This window comes from Lampetra fluviatilis, chromosome 48 (genome assembly GCF_964198595.1).
Source record: "Lampetra fluviatilis chromosome 48, kcLamFluv1.1, whole genome shotgun sequence".
In the NCBI taxonomy this organism is placed as follows: domain Eukaryota; kingdom Metazoa; phylum Chordata; class Hyperoartia; order Petromyzontiformes; family Petromyzontidae; genus Lampetra; species Lampetra fluviatilis.
In genome coordinates this window covers 35,750-50,185 of record NC_136322.1, presented here as the reverse complement: position 1 = coordinate 50,185, position 14,436 = coordinate 35,750, and positions in this window count along the sequence as shown.

Below are 14,436 nucleotides of genomic sequence, written 5' to 3'. Positions count from 1 at the left end.
CGACCCTGGGTTTAACATCGCTCTTTTATTATGTATTTATATTCGATCTGGTGGTGATTCATCCCGCATATGCTTCGGGTCGAGTTGTATAGAAATTATTAAATATGGAAATAACATTTCATATCAATAACTTTAGCCTACCCTGTTGTTAAATTCCGACTTTAACGTTACTTTAATAGCAATACAGAATAATTGAGCTTTTTGTCTTAACTAGGCGAACACGAACTTCTGGTGACCCCCGCAGCCTTGTTGTTCAGCTGAGTCTGCATCCTTGAGAGATACACAACACCCTTATTCTCGTCTCACTGTGGTCATCCAACCTCCTGCTCTGGGAGTGTTATTCTTAATCAGCTCCCTCCCCTGTGCACCCAGCCTTGAGCTGACCCACTTCCTTTATCTTTTGCTCCCTCAGCTGCAGGAGAACAAGGCGTATTTCTACCTCCTCCCTGTGTGCACGTGTTCCAATTAGCTCGGAATCCCTAAACACACAATCAGTGATAATTCCTGGCTTTCTGTGGTTGTGATTTAGACAAAGGCGCCTCTGCTTCCTTCCATTGCCTTCGAGTTGACACTGCCCTATTATTCCCCCATGTGCTGAGGTCATAGAATTCGTTTTGACTTCCGTAATATTAACATTCAGTATTGGATTAGCAAATGGGCAATGGTTCATTGATGTAGCTCGCAGCCTGGTCTCCAATTTGAGCGAGCGCGAGGATCGATAATTTAGCCTACTCTGTTGTTGAATTTCGAATTTTGACGTTACTTTAAAACCATGCAGGATGGTTGGGCTTTTTGCCTTAACTATGTCTGGCTGACTCTCCCACTGTCTCTGCCGCCTGCACGGGTGACATGTGCCCGTTTATCAGGCCTTATCTTTCCTTGAAGCAAGGTTGCAAATTCTGCCATCCTAGCCCTCCTCCAGTTCATTACTTAACAACACCTGGTGTTTGCAGTTTGCTGCGCTTTGGTGTGTTTTCATTCATTATATCTCAATTTTGGAAGAAGGGGTCAGTATACAACATTCCGCCCTTTTAAAAATGACCAGTGGTCAAATGGCCACGGGTTATTTAAAAAAAAAATATGTATACCCTTCTTCCATCATGAACCATCGATTGTCCTCAAGTTTTGCTGCTATTTCCTTAGAACGCGCGCGTACGTGTCACAACTTAACATGGTTATATGTGACAAGAGAGAGGAAAAAAATATATTCTAAAGGATGGTAAAACGATAAGGGAGGGAGAAATTATTCTATTGACTACGTGTTATAGGAGATATCGTTAAAAAGATAGTTTCTACGGTTATTCTTGGGTGGCATCATCAGGCCTTGGCTCTATCCCTGTTCCTGGGCTTGAATGGTAGGTGGCTTGTGCCTGCGATTAGTCTTTTAAGTTCGTTATTCATTTTGGCCACATGGTATGTTAAGGTTAGAATAGCCAGGACTAGTATGATCATCCCTGTTGCCCCTGTGATTCCCATCCCCATCTGTTGATTTCGCTGATATCCAGCCTCTTCGGTCGCCCAAGTAAGATCTGTTATGTTAATCTCTGATTCGCTGAGGGATAATTTCACCATATGGAATTCTTTACTGTTCAACAAGTTGGACAGAGTGCTGCTTATCTCAAACTTGTGGCCTCGGAATGTCTACTATTTCTACCTCCGCTTGGTGTAGGCTTTTGTCTAGGTTATATAATACATTGTCTCCTATGCGTACGAATGTTCCTCTTGGTATTGTGACCAGTGCGACGTGGCTTGGAATCGGAACTTCCATGGTTATGGAGTGTTGATCGGTGGAAACAATTGCCGTATCTAGAGGGGTGCTAATCAACCACTGGGCATTAGCTATCATGGCCACTGTTCCGGTTCTTTCTTTGGGTTTACTTAGCTTAACTTGCAAGTTTCCTTAGAGCTTAGGTTTGACAGACCACACATTTACGTTAGCAGGAGCGTGAGCAGGAGGGCTGCCATTTCCTGGAAAACATGTTACATATTATCGTAGTGTGATATGCCCATTAGTTTAGTTCCCCCCCCCCCCCCCCTTTTTCCACCTTTATTCCTTATCTTGCTCCACCAGCACAGGGTACGGTTTGATTTGGTTGATGTGCACCCACTTATATTGCTGCTCTCTTCCTGTCTTTGTGATTTTTAGCTGATATACGACTGGGGACATTTTGTCAACAACCTCGTGTGGTCCTGTCCAGGAAGGCAGGAATTTCCTGCACTTCTGTTTTCTTTTCTCGTAATTGAGGTACCACACCTGGTCTCCTAGCTGGTATTCTGCATGGCTGGCTTTTTGGTCATAGTATGCTTTGCTCCCCTGAGCCTCTACTTGCAACTGGTCCCTGACCATAGCGAATGTGCTCTGTAGGTGACTATTGAGTCCCGTCAGGTATTCAGTTGGCGTCATTGCCGTCGGGGTCTCGTCCTCCGCTGGGACATATAACAGGTGTACTGTGAGGGTCATTAGCCTCCCTGTCATGATCTCGAAGGGTGTCCTGCCTGTAGCTCGGTTGGGTGTGGCTCGCATGGCCATCAAGACTAGGGGTAGTTTCGTATCCCAGTCGCGGCCCGTGATAGACACATATTTCTTTAGGAGGCTCACGATGGTCCTGTTGGCTCTTTCCACCTGTCCTGAGGATTGTGGATGGTATGCGACATGTAATTGTCTTTTTACTCCCAACATCTTCCACACTTCTGTGATGACCTCGGCTGTGAAGTGGCTTCCTTTGTCTGAATCGATCGTTGACGGTAGGCCCCATCTACTGAATATTTGGTTGATCAGTAGGATAGCGGTCGTTTCCGCGGTGTTGTTGGGTGCTGGTAAACACTCTGTCCATTTAGAGAATGCACAGGTCACAGTTAGCATGTACTTGTTCCCTTTGGTTGATCGGTTGACAGGTCCTATCCAGTCGATTTGTAGGTTGGACCAAGGATAATCTGTTCCCCTCCTCTGTAGGGGTGCCCTATGCTGTGAGGTCGTTGGCTGGTACTTACAACACACGAGACAGTTGGACACATGTTTGTGTATGTCTTCCCCCATTTTTGGCCAGTAGGCCACCTGTCGCAGCATCTGTCCCGTATTCACCTCGCATCGGTGGCCGCTGCACGGTTCATTGTGGGCGTGTTGTAACATTATTTCCCGATATTGAGAGGGGACTACCCATCTAGGTCGACCGTCTTTTTCGTTTGTGTATACCAGTAGCCCTTTCCGCATTGAGAACCTTTTGATTTGGCTATGCATGATCTCGAGCTCTTTGTTGTCATTCAAGTTGTCAGTAGTGATTGGTTTTCCTGCTGGATCTTGGATATGATCGGCGAGTGTCTTTAGTGTTTCGTCCTCTTGTTGCATTCTGATCAGGTCTTCGGAAGGCTGGGCACTGTTCAATTGGGCTCTGGTTCCAGCTTCTGCCGGGTTCTTCCCACTTCTTGTGACCAGTCTTATCACGGCGATGTCTTGGTTCGTCGACTCTTGTTGTCCGTCTCTGTCGGTTTGGTCTTCTAGCTTCCACGGGGTGCCTTCCAGGCTTCCCACTTTTGCTATGGCATCTGCTTGGTCGTTCCCAGTTTTCTCTTGACCAGGTATCTTGGAGTGCCCTTTGACTTTCTTCCAAAATATCTTCATATCCTTGTTCTGAACCATCTTATCTATGGCCTCGAATAGTTCTCGATGGTGAATTGGTTTATTCCTATGGTTCTTCATCTCGTTTTTTTTCCATATGGGTAGGTGGTGCAGGAAGCTGTGCTGTACGTAGTTGGAATCAGTGCACACCACCATGGTCCGTATTTGGTTATCGGATGCCATTTGGACAGCGATGTGTACCCCGACCAACTCTGCATACTGGTTTGACTTTGGTCCCAGCTGAAATCCCTCTTGAATCCCTGTGAGTGGGCCAGTTTCCCAAATGACTCCTGACCCAGCGTGAAGCTTGTTCTCCCTCATCTGGGAGCATCCATCGATGTATACCACTGGTAGGTCGGCACATGTCTCCTTCCTGAAGGGCAGGTACCTGTTGTCCTCCGGAGGTATCTTTTCGTCCTCTGCTTCTACGCTGTCAAAGGTACAATCATGTAAATCGGCAAGACCTTGGGCCATTGGACTTTTCTTGTTTTTTGCGTATTTCACTGTGATTGGTAGGCCTTGGAGTGTCAGTGCCCAGCTGGCTATTCGGCTGCTGGTTACGCGGCCCTCTCGAATCTTCTTACTGTTGAGGTATGCCAAGGATTCATGATTCGTTTCCAGGATGATCTTCTCTCCGTTCAACAAGTTCCGAAAATGTTGTATGGCCCAGATGTTTCCAAATATCGCCTTCTCACACTCGGAGAACTTCATCTCCACTCCCCGGAGGGCTTTGCTGGCATAGGCAATAACTCGTTTCTCTGCTTCCTGTCTCTGGTACAGTACCGAGCTGATACTATGATCTGAGTATGCGGTCTCCAGGTAGTATTCTTTCCCTTTCTCTGGGTATGCTAGGCAGGATGCCTCTGTGATCTGTCGTTTTAATTCTTTTCCTGCGGCTTCCTGTTCCTGTCCCCACTCCCATGGTTCGTCTTTTTGCAGTAGTTTGACTAAGGGTCGAACGATTCCTGCGTAGTCGTCCACGAACTGTCGAAGGTAGTTGCAAATCCCTAAGAAGCTCCGAAGGGTCGTGACTGTGGTGGGCGATTTGAGTGCGAGGAGGGCTCCAAGTCTTTTGGTTTGGGGTAACATTCCCTCAGTGCCGACCTGGAGCCCGAGGTAGTCCACCCTTTTGCGTGCCCACTGTCCTTTTTGTATTGAAATCTTTGCGCCTGCTTCCTTTAACTGCTCGAGGGTATGCTGGAGGCTCTCGAGGTGTTCTTCCCATGAGGAGTCCTTGACCAGTATATCGTCGACATAGACGATGGTACCTCGCTCTTTTGCGTCGTCCATTGCCTTGTGTAGGAATATGTTAAAGTCCGCAGGTGAATTTGAGTATCCAAATGGACATCGGTTCCAAGTATACTGTATTCCATTGAATGTAAATGCCAACTTGTATTGATCCGCTTCTTTCACGGGTATGGTCCAGAAGCCATTTGATAGATCCATGGTGGTGAGAATTTTTGCGCCTTTTATTTGGTTGAGATTCTGGTCGATCTCTGCCATTGGCCATCGAGATAGGGGAACCGTTTTGTTTAGTTGCCTATAGTCGATGGTGAGTCGCCACTTGCCTGTGGGTTTCAATACAGGCCAAATCGGTGAGTTGTAGGTTGAGTTGCATTCTCGAATTATATTCTTCTTGAGTAGGTTCTCCAAGGTTTCTTGGATTGATTCGTAGGCAGCCAGTGGAATCTTGTATTGTTTCACATATACCGCTGGCGCTCCTTCCAGTGTGGGAATAGATACCACGTGTAGGTCGGTTTTGCCGCAATCATAGGGGTCTTCTGAGAACAGGAAGTGGTATTTGTGGAGCAGTTGACGAAGCTCATTTCGTTGAGTGTCGTTCTCGAGGGCGTCTGCTGCTTCAATTTGTTGTTCGATTTGTTCTTCTATTATGGAGACTCCTTGTCCTGGGTCTGGGTCCAAGGCCTTCGTGGTTTCGGGCGGCTCGGTTGAAAGTTCCTTTTGCGTTACTATCGGTTGAGTTGCCTTGGCTTCATCCGAGGGTAATACGCTCTTGCCCTTGTGTTCTCCTTCATCGGTTTGCAGTTCGTCGGTTTGGCCTCCAGGGGGCGGTATATACTCCATGAGGGGACGGTCATTTGGTGATACTGACTCTAAGTCGGCTTCCTTTCGGTCTTCTCTCAGTCTGTTAGTCATTAGCTGAGTGATTCGAATTCCTGCTGGGAGCTCGTCTTCGTTCCTGATTGTCGTTGATAGGTCGTTGAGCTCTTGTGTTATCACTTGGATTCCCGTGGAGTCTCTCATAACGTCTTCATCTTCTGAGTCCCTTTGTTGCTCCGGCATTGACTGTGCCCAAATTTGTCGGGATTCAAGGTTCATAATGGGTTTCAGGTGATTCAGTAGTTCTATCCCAATGATCAGCTCTTTTCCGGGGTTCCGTACGACATATAGGGGATGGTTCATGTTGATTTTGTTGAACGTCAACTTCGTCATAACTTTGCCCAATGGTCGCATGTGGGTTCCTTCACATCCTGAGTAGGTAAGTTTACTTGGCATCATCTGTAGTGTTTCATTCTTCCTCTGGAGGGCAGTCTGGAGTTCGTCAAATAATTCTCTGGATATCATGGATATTTCTGCTCCAGTATCACAAAGGCCCTGGCTGGTCAGGGTGTCTTGCAGTATTACTTCCACGTGGACTCGTCCGACTGGTCCTACGGGAATCAATTCCCCCAGATGGTACCCTTTTCCCTCTGGTACCACTTCGGTGATTGCTTCGGGGCTTCTTGTCTTCCCTACGTTCACTTGGGCTACCTTTGTGCTGGGTGTGTCCTCCTCCTGTGTGGGTATAGTTGGTATTCTTCCCTTCGCTATTTGCATGGGAGTCTTCATACTCCCTAGGAGCTCTTTTTCCATCCTAATGTGGTGAGCATATCGATTCCTGTTAGCTAACGGTGGTCTATGCTCTATTGTTAGTGGAGGCGGCAGTGGGGGACGATATGGTGACTGGTTTGGTGGGCGTCGGCCTCCGCGGGGTAGGTATGGCCCGTCACTCGCTTTTCCTCCTCCATAATTCCAGCCTCCGCCCTCTTCTGCATTCCATGGTGGTGGCGGCTGTGGGTGCCAGGTTCCTCTGGTCTCGTTCCTCCCCCCACGTGGAACGTTATTCAGCGTGTTGTGGACGGGTGTTGATTCTATTGGGTTAGGCGCCCTCTCCTGGGGGAATTCATGTCCACCCCGTGTGGCGCTAATATTATTCCTTGGAGATTTGCTTCCCTCCAGATCGAGGCATTCTTTATCTCTGGTGACGATGTGGGTTTTGGCTATGCTAGTGGTTTTCCGTCCGTTCACCCAGGCCGTGTGGGCCTTGCTTTCAATCTGGCGTAGGGAGGCAGTCTCGGAGTCCAACATCATTCCTACTATTCTCACTATTTCAGGTCTCAATGATTGAAAGAACATCACTTTTAAGACTGTCTTATCTCCCTGGGCATTGTCCACGTCCCCTGCGTAATATGCTTTCTTAAGGCGTAGGAGATAATCTCGTGGGTCTTCGTCTACACGCTGGGTCATCAACTTTGCCGCGTTCAATCCTTCGGATAGTGTGGAGTATTCCCCAAATCTCTTAACTACTGCTCGGCTCAATTGTTTAAAGTCACTCTTCACCCTATTTGGCAGGGAGGCTACCCATGGTCTGGCGGGTTCATGTAGGCTCCTTGATAATAAACATGCCTTTTCTGCTGATTTACCCAGACCCCGGATCTTAGCCTCCTGTTCTACTGTAGCTATGTGAGTGTGTATGTCCCTGTTCTTTTTATGTGGATCGAAATAGGGAATTCCCACGAGTGCTTTGTCCATTAGTTTTAGTGTCTTACTGTTAAAAGTGTGTTGTTCGTCATCAGTGGTGTCGGTTCCTGAGGAGTGCTCACTTGAGCTACCCTTGTCTCTACTATCACTGTTGTCATGTTTCCCGTGTCTGTGTCGTGATCTCCCTCTGTCCGAGGATTCGTATCTGTCCCGTTGCTTGTGTCTCTTGTTTTCCTTACGTGGGTCTTGTGATTCGTGCTTGTGGGTTGGTGTGCGTGATCTCCTTGAGCGGTGTCTATGTGGTGAGTGTTTTTGTCCTTGACCTTCATGCTGCCTACTACGTGTGTGGTGCCTGCTAGGTGAGGTGTTGTATTTATGTTTGTCTCGTGCTTCATGGTTATCGGGATTCCTGTCTCTGTCATCTGTGGTGCGGGTGGTTTTGCGTGGGTGATTTTTACGGGTCATGCGTCCCTCTGGTGAGCTCTCTCTGTTACCCATGTCGTGTTGATAATGTTTACGTGAGGTGCGTCTCTCTGGTGAGCTGTGTCTGTCATCTGCATCATGTCGGTCATGTTTGCGTGAGGTGTGTTCCTCTGGTGAGCTCTCTCTGTTACCCGTGTCGTGTTGGTCATCGTCAGAGGAGTCAGTGTCAGATGAGCCGTCACCATCACGGTGGCTCTGCTTAACATAACTTTTGTAGTGCCTTTTGCACCTGTAACGTGGGTCAACTTGGCTCGGTGATTTCTGCTTATCCCATGGCTCATGCTTGTGTGATGTGCGTCTCTCCGGTGAGCTCCTGTTACCCGTGTCGTGTTGGTCGTGTTTGTGCGAGGTGCGTTTCTCTGGTGAGCTGTCTCTGTCATCTGCATCATGTCGGTCATACTTGCGTAGCGTGCGTCTGCCTGGTGTGCTGTTTATGTCATGTTTCCCGTCTTGCACCAGCTCCGCCCTTTTCCGCCCTATCATTACAGTGTATCCTGATGACTTAGGGTTACTTATTTGTCTCTCTCTAACGTTGGGGTGGTCGGCCTCATGTTTTCCCGTTTGTATTATTATTTCCTCTTCTCTCTCCTCGATTTGCGAGGGTGTTACTGTATCAAAATTGCTTTGCACAGTAGCCATACTCATTGTGGGATCTGGCCCTGGGCTACGTCCACGTGGCTCGGAGTGTGGTAAATTGTTACTCCCGTATGTGTTCTGTGTATCAACGTCTGGGTGTTTCACTGGTGCATTTAGTGCGGATTCTTTCTCTCTCACGAGGGCGTGCAGACGCTCTACCTGCTCCATTAAGGACAGTTTCTCTTGTCTTTCCCTTTCAAATTTTTCCTCATTCCATAATCTTTCTCTGTCTGTCTGTGTGAGGAGATACGAGTCTACCCTCGCTATTTCTGCAATTTTTACGTCACGTTTGGCTTTGCCACATTTCATCACGTCCTTAAGTAGTTTCCTTCTATGGGCCTTAACATCTTCTGTATGGCACCCCTCCCATATATCTCTCTGCTCCGTCTGCTGGCTAGCAGTCCGTCCAGTACGTTTTAACACAAATTCCCGATATTGTTTTTCCATAGATTCCATCTCCTCCTCAGAGGTCCACTCTGTATCAGTGTTATGCGTTGGTGTGTCAAACTCAGAATGTTGTGGATCCTGTGCCATCTCTATTACGTAGTGTGGTTAATAGACTTAAGAGTGTATCTTAATTCTAACATCTCATGTGCGGCGTGAGTTACTCTAGAATTCCCCTTCAGAGCACATATAAACAATTGTATCACAGGATGCGTCAGTTCAACTCGAGCAAATAATCTCAGCCCAGCTGTCTTTGTTATACTCTGCTACTCTGGTATTTCCCTTCAGAGCGCGTTTTGTTAGTATACCCCCATTTACAATCACAAGGCAACGTTAGTTCACAACACTTTGATTAACACAACAGTGATTCGTTCCTGAATTCATGCATAAACTGTCTGCGAGAGATCCCGGACGAGCCCCCATTATGTTGTATATGTTGGTTATCAAAATTTGTTATGTTGTATGCGTGCGTGGGTGAAATTATTATGTTGTATATGTGGGTTATGAATATTCAGTGAAAATAATAATAATCAAATGAAATTTGGTTATATGTGTAATTATCCGGAAATATGTTAATTTATGTAATTATGCACATTTAATTATGCCAATTCGAGAGGTAATCGTAGTAATTATGCGAGTGGGTGTAATTATGATAATGCAAGTCGTTATGATAACCAGACCCCGCCTCGGTGACGAGGGTGGGTTATCGATCGGAATAAGGCAATTAATCGTATGCAGTTATGCAGGTGTGGTGTAAGTATGCAAGATTAACTTAGATTAACTCGGCATCGTTGTCTAGGTTCGTCTCATTCTCGCTTTAACATTCCCCGAGTGGGTATTCGTGGTTATATTTTAGGTCCCCGGTTCACCCCGTTATCGCTTTAACATTTACTGAGTATGTATTAGTGTGTTTATTAAGGTCACCAAGTTCAGATCTCAACGCAGAAGCAGATCTTATGCATACATTTCAGGAAAGAATCACACAACCACTTCTGTATTAATCAATTTATTACTAATTCAACCTCAACTATGATATAGTATGCGAACTCTCAATCCCGGAACGTCAACACGGCATCAATACAGTATCATCAACGATTGTCTGATTTCACTTTGACAACGGCACATGGATCCCGCATAATGCGATGGTTGTTAATGAGAGAGAGAGTCGTTAAAATATGCAAATACTATGCTAAGAAAAACCTTAACGTTAATGAATGATTATACTCAATATTGTTCACGCAGTACCGCACTCCTTATTGATCATACGCAACCCTTATCACGTTGTTAGCACCTTGGGTCACGGGACAGTTGAATATTCCATAAAGGATGCGAGTACGTGCGGCGATTATGACTGAAAGATACTTGAAAGATTATACGGCGATAAAAAAAACACAATCAAAAACAGTTATTATTCTTAAAGGCACCAATCTCAACAGATACATCGGCAGGTTATCTGACAACAGAATGGCTCGGAGTAAGGGCCTGCGACGGTGCTCCTTTTCCGAAGATCGTTATCTTATACCAAGTTTACTAATTGGGGACCAGATCACCTGATAAGGATCTGGTGGGCCACCACTCCCCACGTGAGCGTGGCTCGGCGGAAGGAGGTGCCAAGAATCAATTCGTATTGATGGATCTGTTGGGATTTTATGCGATTAAGAGTACAGCCCACTAAATATTAAAGATAAAAATTACGAATACACTTATAAACGACGGATGGCCATCACTCGGTCTCGTTGTGATGCCTTCACAGCCACGGATGGCTTATGGGTTCGAGTGTGTTTGAGTGGTAAGAGGTGTCTTGAATAGTCAGTGTTCGGAGTCGGTTCTTTATGTCAAACAGACGCCTGGTGGTCGTGTGGTGAGGGGGCGGTGCGCGTCATACGTATCAGTCGCTCCCCTGTCACCGTGGTGAACTTGGTTCGGATGCCCGTTGATACGCTGTCGCAGTTCGGAACCCGGTCGGTAGGTGGCGCCCACAGCTCGCTTGCAGCGTGCAGTGTTGGGTCGTCGACCAGGGTGAGCACGGTGCCTTGTCGCCAAACCGCGATCCTCCCCACTCCGGCGGCAGCAGAGACCTCCGACTCGGCAGAGGTTGACCCACGCAGGCCGAGTTGAGCTGTCAAGCGGGTCTTGCCCGCCTGCAGAGGAGATGAGGAGCCGCTTGAGTCGAGCCCCGAGAGCCGGCTCCGGTGAGCCGATCGAACTCGGCTGAGTCCCAGACGAGCTGAAGATGAGTCGAGCCGACCCTCCCGGTCGAGCTCGCTCCTGAGTCGACCCTCCCGGTCGAGCTGAAGATGAGTCGAGCCGACCCGCTGGTCGCAGCTCGCTCCTGAGTCGACCCTCCCGGTCGAGCTGAAGATGAGTCGAGCCGACCCGCTGGTCGCAGCTCGCTCCTGAGTCGACCCTCCCGGTCGAGCTGGTTTCCAATGCTCAGGGTCCTTTCTTTTATGCCGAAAAATCCCTTTAGATCCTGCCCACAAGGCGGGGTTTCTTTCAATTTACTGTGTCAGGATCTGTCCGTAGGTAGGTGTGTCCATGTGTGTGTCCGTACGTCCGTATGTCCTTGTGTGCATAAGTCGTCTCTCTGTCTGGGTGCGATATTATCTCTTGTCTGGCCTTCTTCATGAACCAAAACACAGACGTTACAAATCGTCTCATAGGCGTCTTTGTCCGTGTTGCACCACCTGGAGGGAGGGGCAACACTCCCTCCGGCCCTCACCGACGCACAAAGAAATGGTTAAAAGTTTTAAGTTAACATTTGTCCCTTACCATTTCACAGCTATGATTCTGTATGTAACCTAAGGTCTGTCGTTTCCCATCGTGGTGCTTGACTCAAGTGGAGGTGTTCCCCCGAGCGTATACACACTCCTATCCCGCGCTGCGGGGATACAAAGACGGCCGGGATCTCCCTTTCTCTCCGACCCTGGGTTTAACATCGCTCTTTTATTATGTATTTATATTCGATCTGGTGGTGATTCATCCCGCATATGCTTCGGGTCGAGTTGTATAGAAATTATTAAATATGGAAATAACATTTCATATCAATAACTTTAGCCTACCCTGTTGTTAAATTCCGACTTTAACGTTACTTTAATAGCAATACAGAATAATTGAGCTTTTTGTCTTAACTAGGCGAACACGAACTTCTGGTGACCCCCGCAGCCTTGTTGTTCAGCTGAGTCTGCATCCTTGAGAGATACACAACACCCTTATTCTCGTCTCACTGTGGTCATCCAACCTTCTGCTCTGGGAGTGTTATTCTTAATCAGCTCCCTCCCCTGTGCACCCAGCCTTGAGCTGACCCACTTCCTTTATCTTTTGCTCCCTCAGCTGCAGGAGAACAAGGCGTATTTCTACCTCCTCCCTGTGTGCACGTGTTCCAATTAGCTCGGAATCCCTAAACACACAATCAGTGATAATTCCTGGCTTTCTGTGGTTGTGATTTAGACAAAGGCGCCTCTGCTTCCTTCCATTGCCTTCGAGTTGACACTGCCCTATTATTCCCCCATGTGCTGAGGTCATAGAATTCGTTTTGACTTCCGTAATATTAACATTCAGTATTGGATTAGCAAATGGGCAATGGTTCATTGATGTAGCTCGCAGCCTGGTCTCCAATTTGAGCGAGCGCGAGGATCGATAATTTAGCCTACTCTGTTGTTGAATTTCGAATTTTGACGTTACTTTAAAACCATGCAGGATGGTTGGGCTTTTTGCCTTAACTATGTCTGGCTGACTCTCCCACTGTCTCTGCCGCCTGCACGGGTGACATGTGCCCGTTTATCAGGCCTTATCTTTCCTTGAAGCAAGGTTGCAAATTCTGCCATCCTAGCCCTCCTCCAGTTCATTACTTAACAACACCTGGTGTTTGCAGTTTGCTGCGCTTTGGTGTGTTTTCATTCATTATATCTCAATTTTGGAAGAAGGGGTCAGTATACAACAGTGGTGAGTGTGTGGTGAGAGTGAGTGGTGAGGGTGAGTGGTGAGGGTGAGTGGTTAGGATTGGTGATGATGGTGAGTGGTGAGGGTGAGTGTTGATGTTGAGGGTGAGTGGTGAGGGTGTGTGGTGAATAGTAAGGGTGAGTGGTGAGAGTGAGTGGTGAGGGTAAGGGTGAGTGGTGAGTGGTCAGTGGTGAGGTTGAGTGGTGAGTAGGAAGGGTGAGTGGTGAGTGGGGAGGGTGAGTGGTCAGGGGTGAGGGGTCAGGGTTAGTGGTGAGGGTGAGTGGTGATGGTGAGGGGTGAGTGGTGAGTGGTGAGGGTGAGTGGTGAGTGGTGACGGTGAGTGGTGAGGGAGAGTGGTGAGGGAGAGGGGTTAGGGTGAGTGATGAGGTTAAGTGGTGAGGGTGTGTGGGGAGGGTGAGTGGTGAGGGTTAGTGGTGAGGGTGAGTGGTGAGTGGTCAGTGGTGAGGGGTCAGGGTTAGTGGTGAGTGGTGATGGTGAGGGGTGAGTGGTGAGTGGTGAGGGTGAGTGGTGAGGTTGAGTGGTGAGGTTAAGTGGTGAGGGTGTGTGGTGATGGTGAGTGGGGAGGATGAGTGCTGAGGGTGTGGTGAGAGTGAGTGGTGAGGGTGAGTGGTGAGGGTGAGTGGTTAGGATTTGTGATGATGGTGAGTGGTGAGGGTGAGTGTTGATGTTGAGGGTGAGTGGTGAGGGTGTGTGGTGAATAGTAAGGGTGAGTGGTGAGAGTGAGTGGTGAGGGTAAGGGTGAGTGGTGAGTGGTCAGTGGTGAGGTTGAGTGGTGAGTAGGAAGGGTGAGTGGTGAGTGGGGAGGGTGAGTGGTCAGGGGTGAGGGGTCAGGGTTAGTGGTGAGGGTGAGTGGTGATGGTGAGGGGTGAGTGGTGAGTGGTGAGGGTGAGGGTGAGTGGTGACGGTGAGTGGTGAGGGAGAGTGGTGAGGGAGAGGGGTTAGGGTGAGTGTTGAGGGTGAGTGGTGAGTGGTGAGGTTGAGTGGTGAGGTTAAGTGGTGAGGGTGTGTGATGAGGGTGAGTAGGGAGGGTGAGTGCTGAGGGTGTGGTGAGAGTGAGTGGTGAGGGTGAGTGGTGAGGGTGAGTGGTTAGGATTTGTGATGATGGTGAGTGGTGAGGGTGAGTGTTGATGTTGAGGGTGAGTGGTGAGGGTGTGTGGTGAATAGTAAGGGTGAGTGGTGAGAGTGAGTGGTGAGGGTAAGGGTGAGTGGTGAGTGGTCAGTGGTGAGGTTGAGTGGTGAGTAGGAAAGGTGAGTGGTGAGTGGGGAGGGTGAGTGGTCAGGGGTGAGGGTTAGTGGTGAGGTTGAGTGGTGAGTAGGAAGGGTGAGTGGGGAGGGTGAGTGGTCAGTGGTGAGGGGTCAGGGTTAGTGGTGAGGGTGAGTGGTGAGGGTTAGTGGTGAGGGGTGATTGGTGGTGGTGAGGGTGAGTGGTGAGGGTGAGTGGTGAGTGGTGAGTGTGAGTGGTGAGGGTGAGTGGTGAGGGTGAGTGGTGATGGTGAGTAGTGACGGTGAGTGGTGATGGTGAGTGGTGAGGG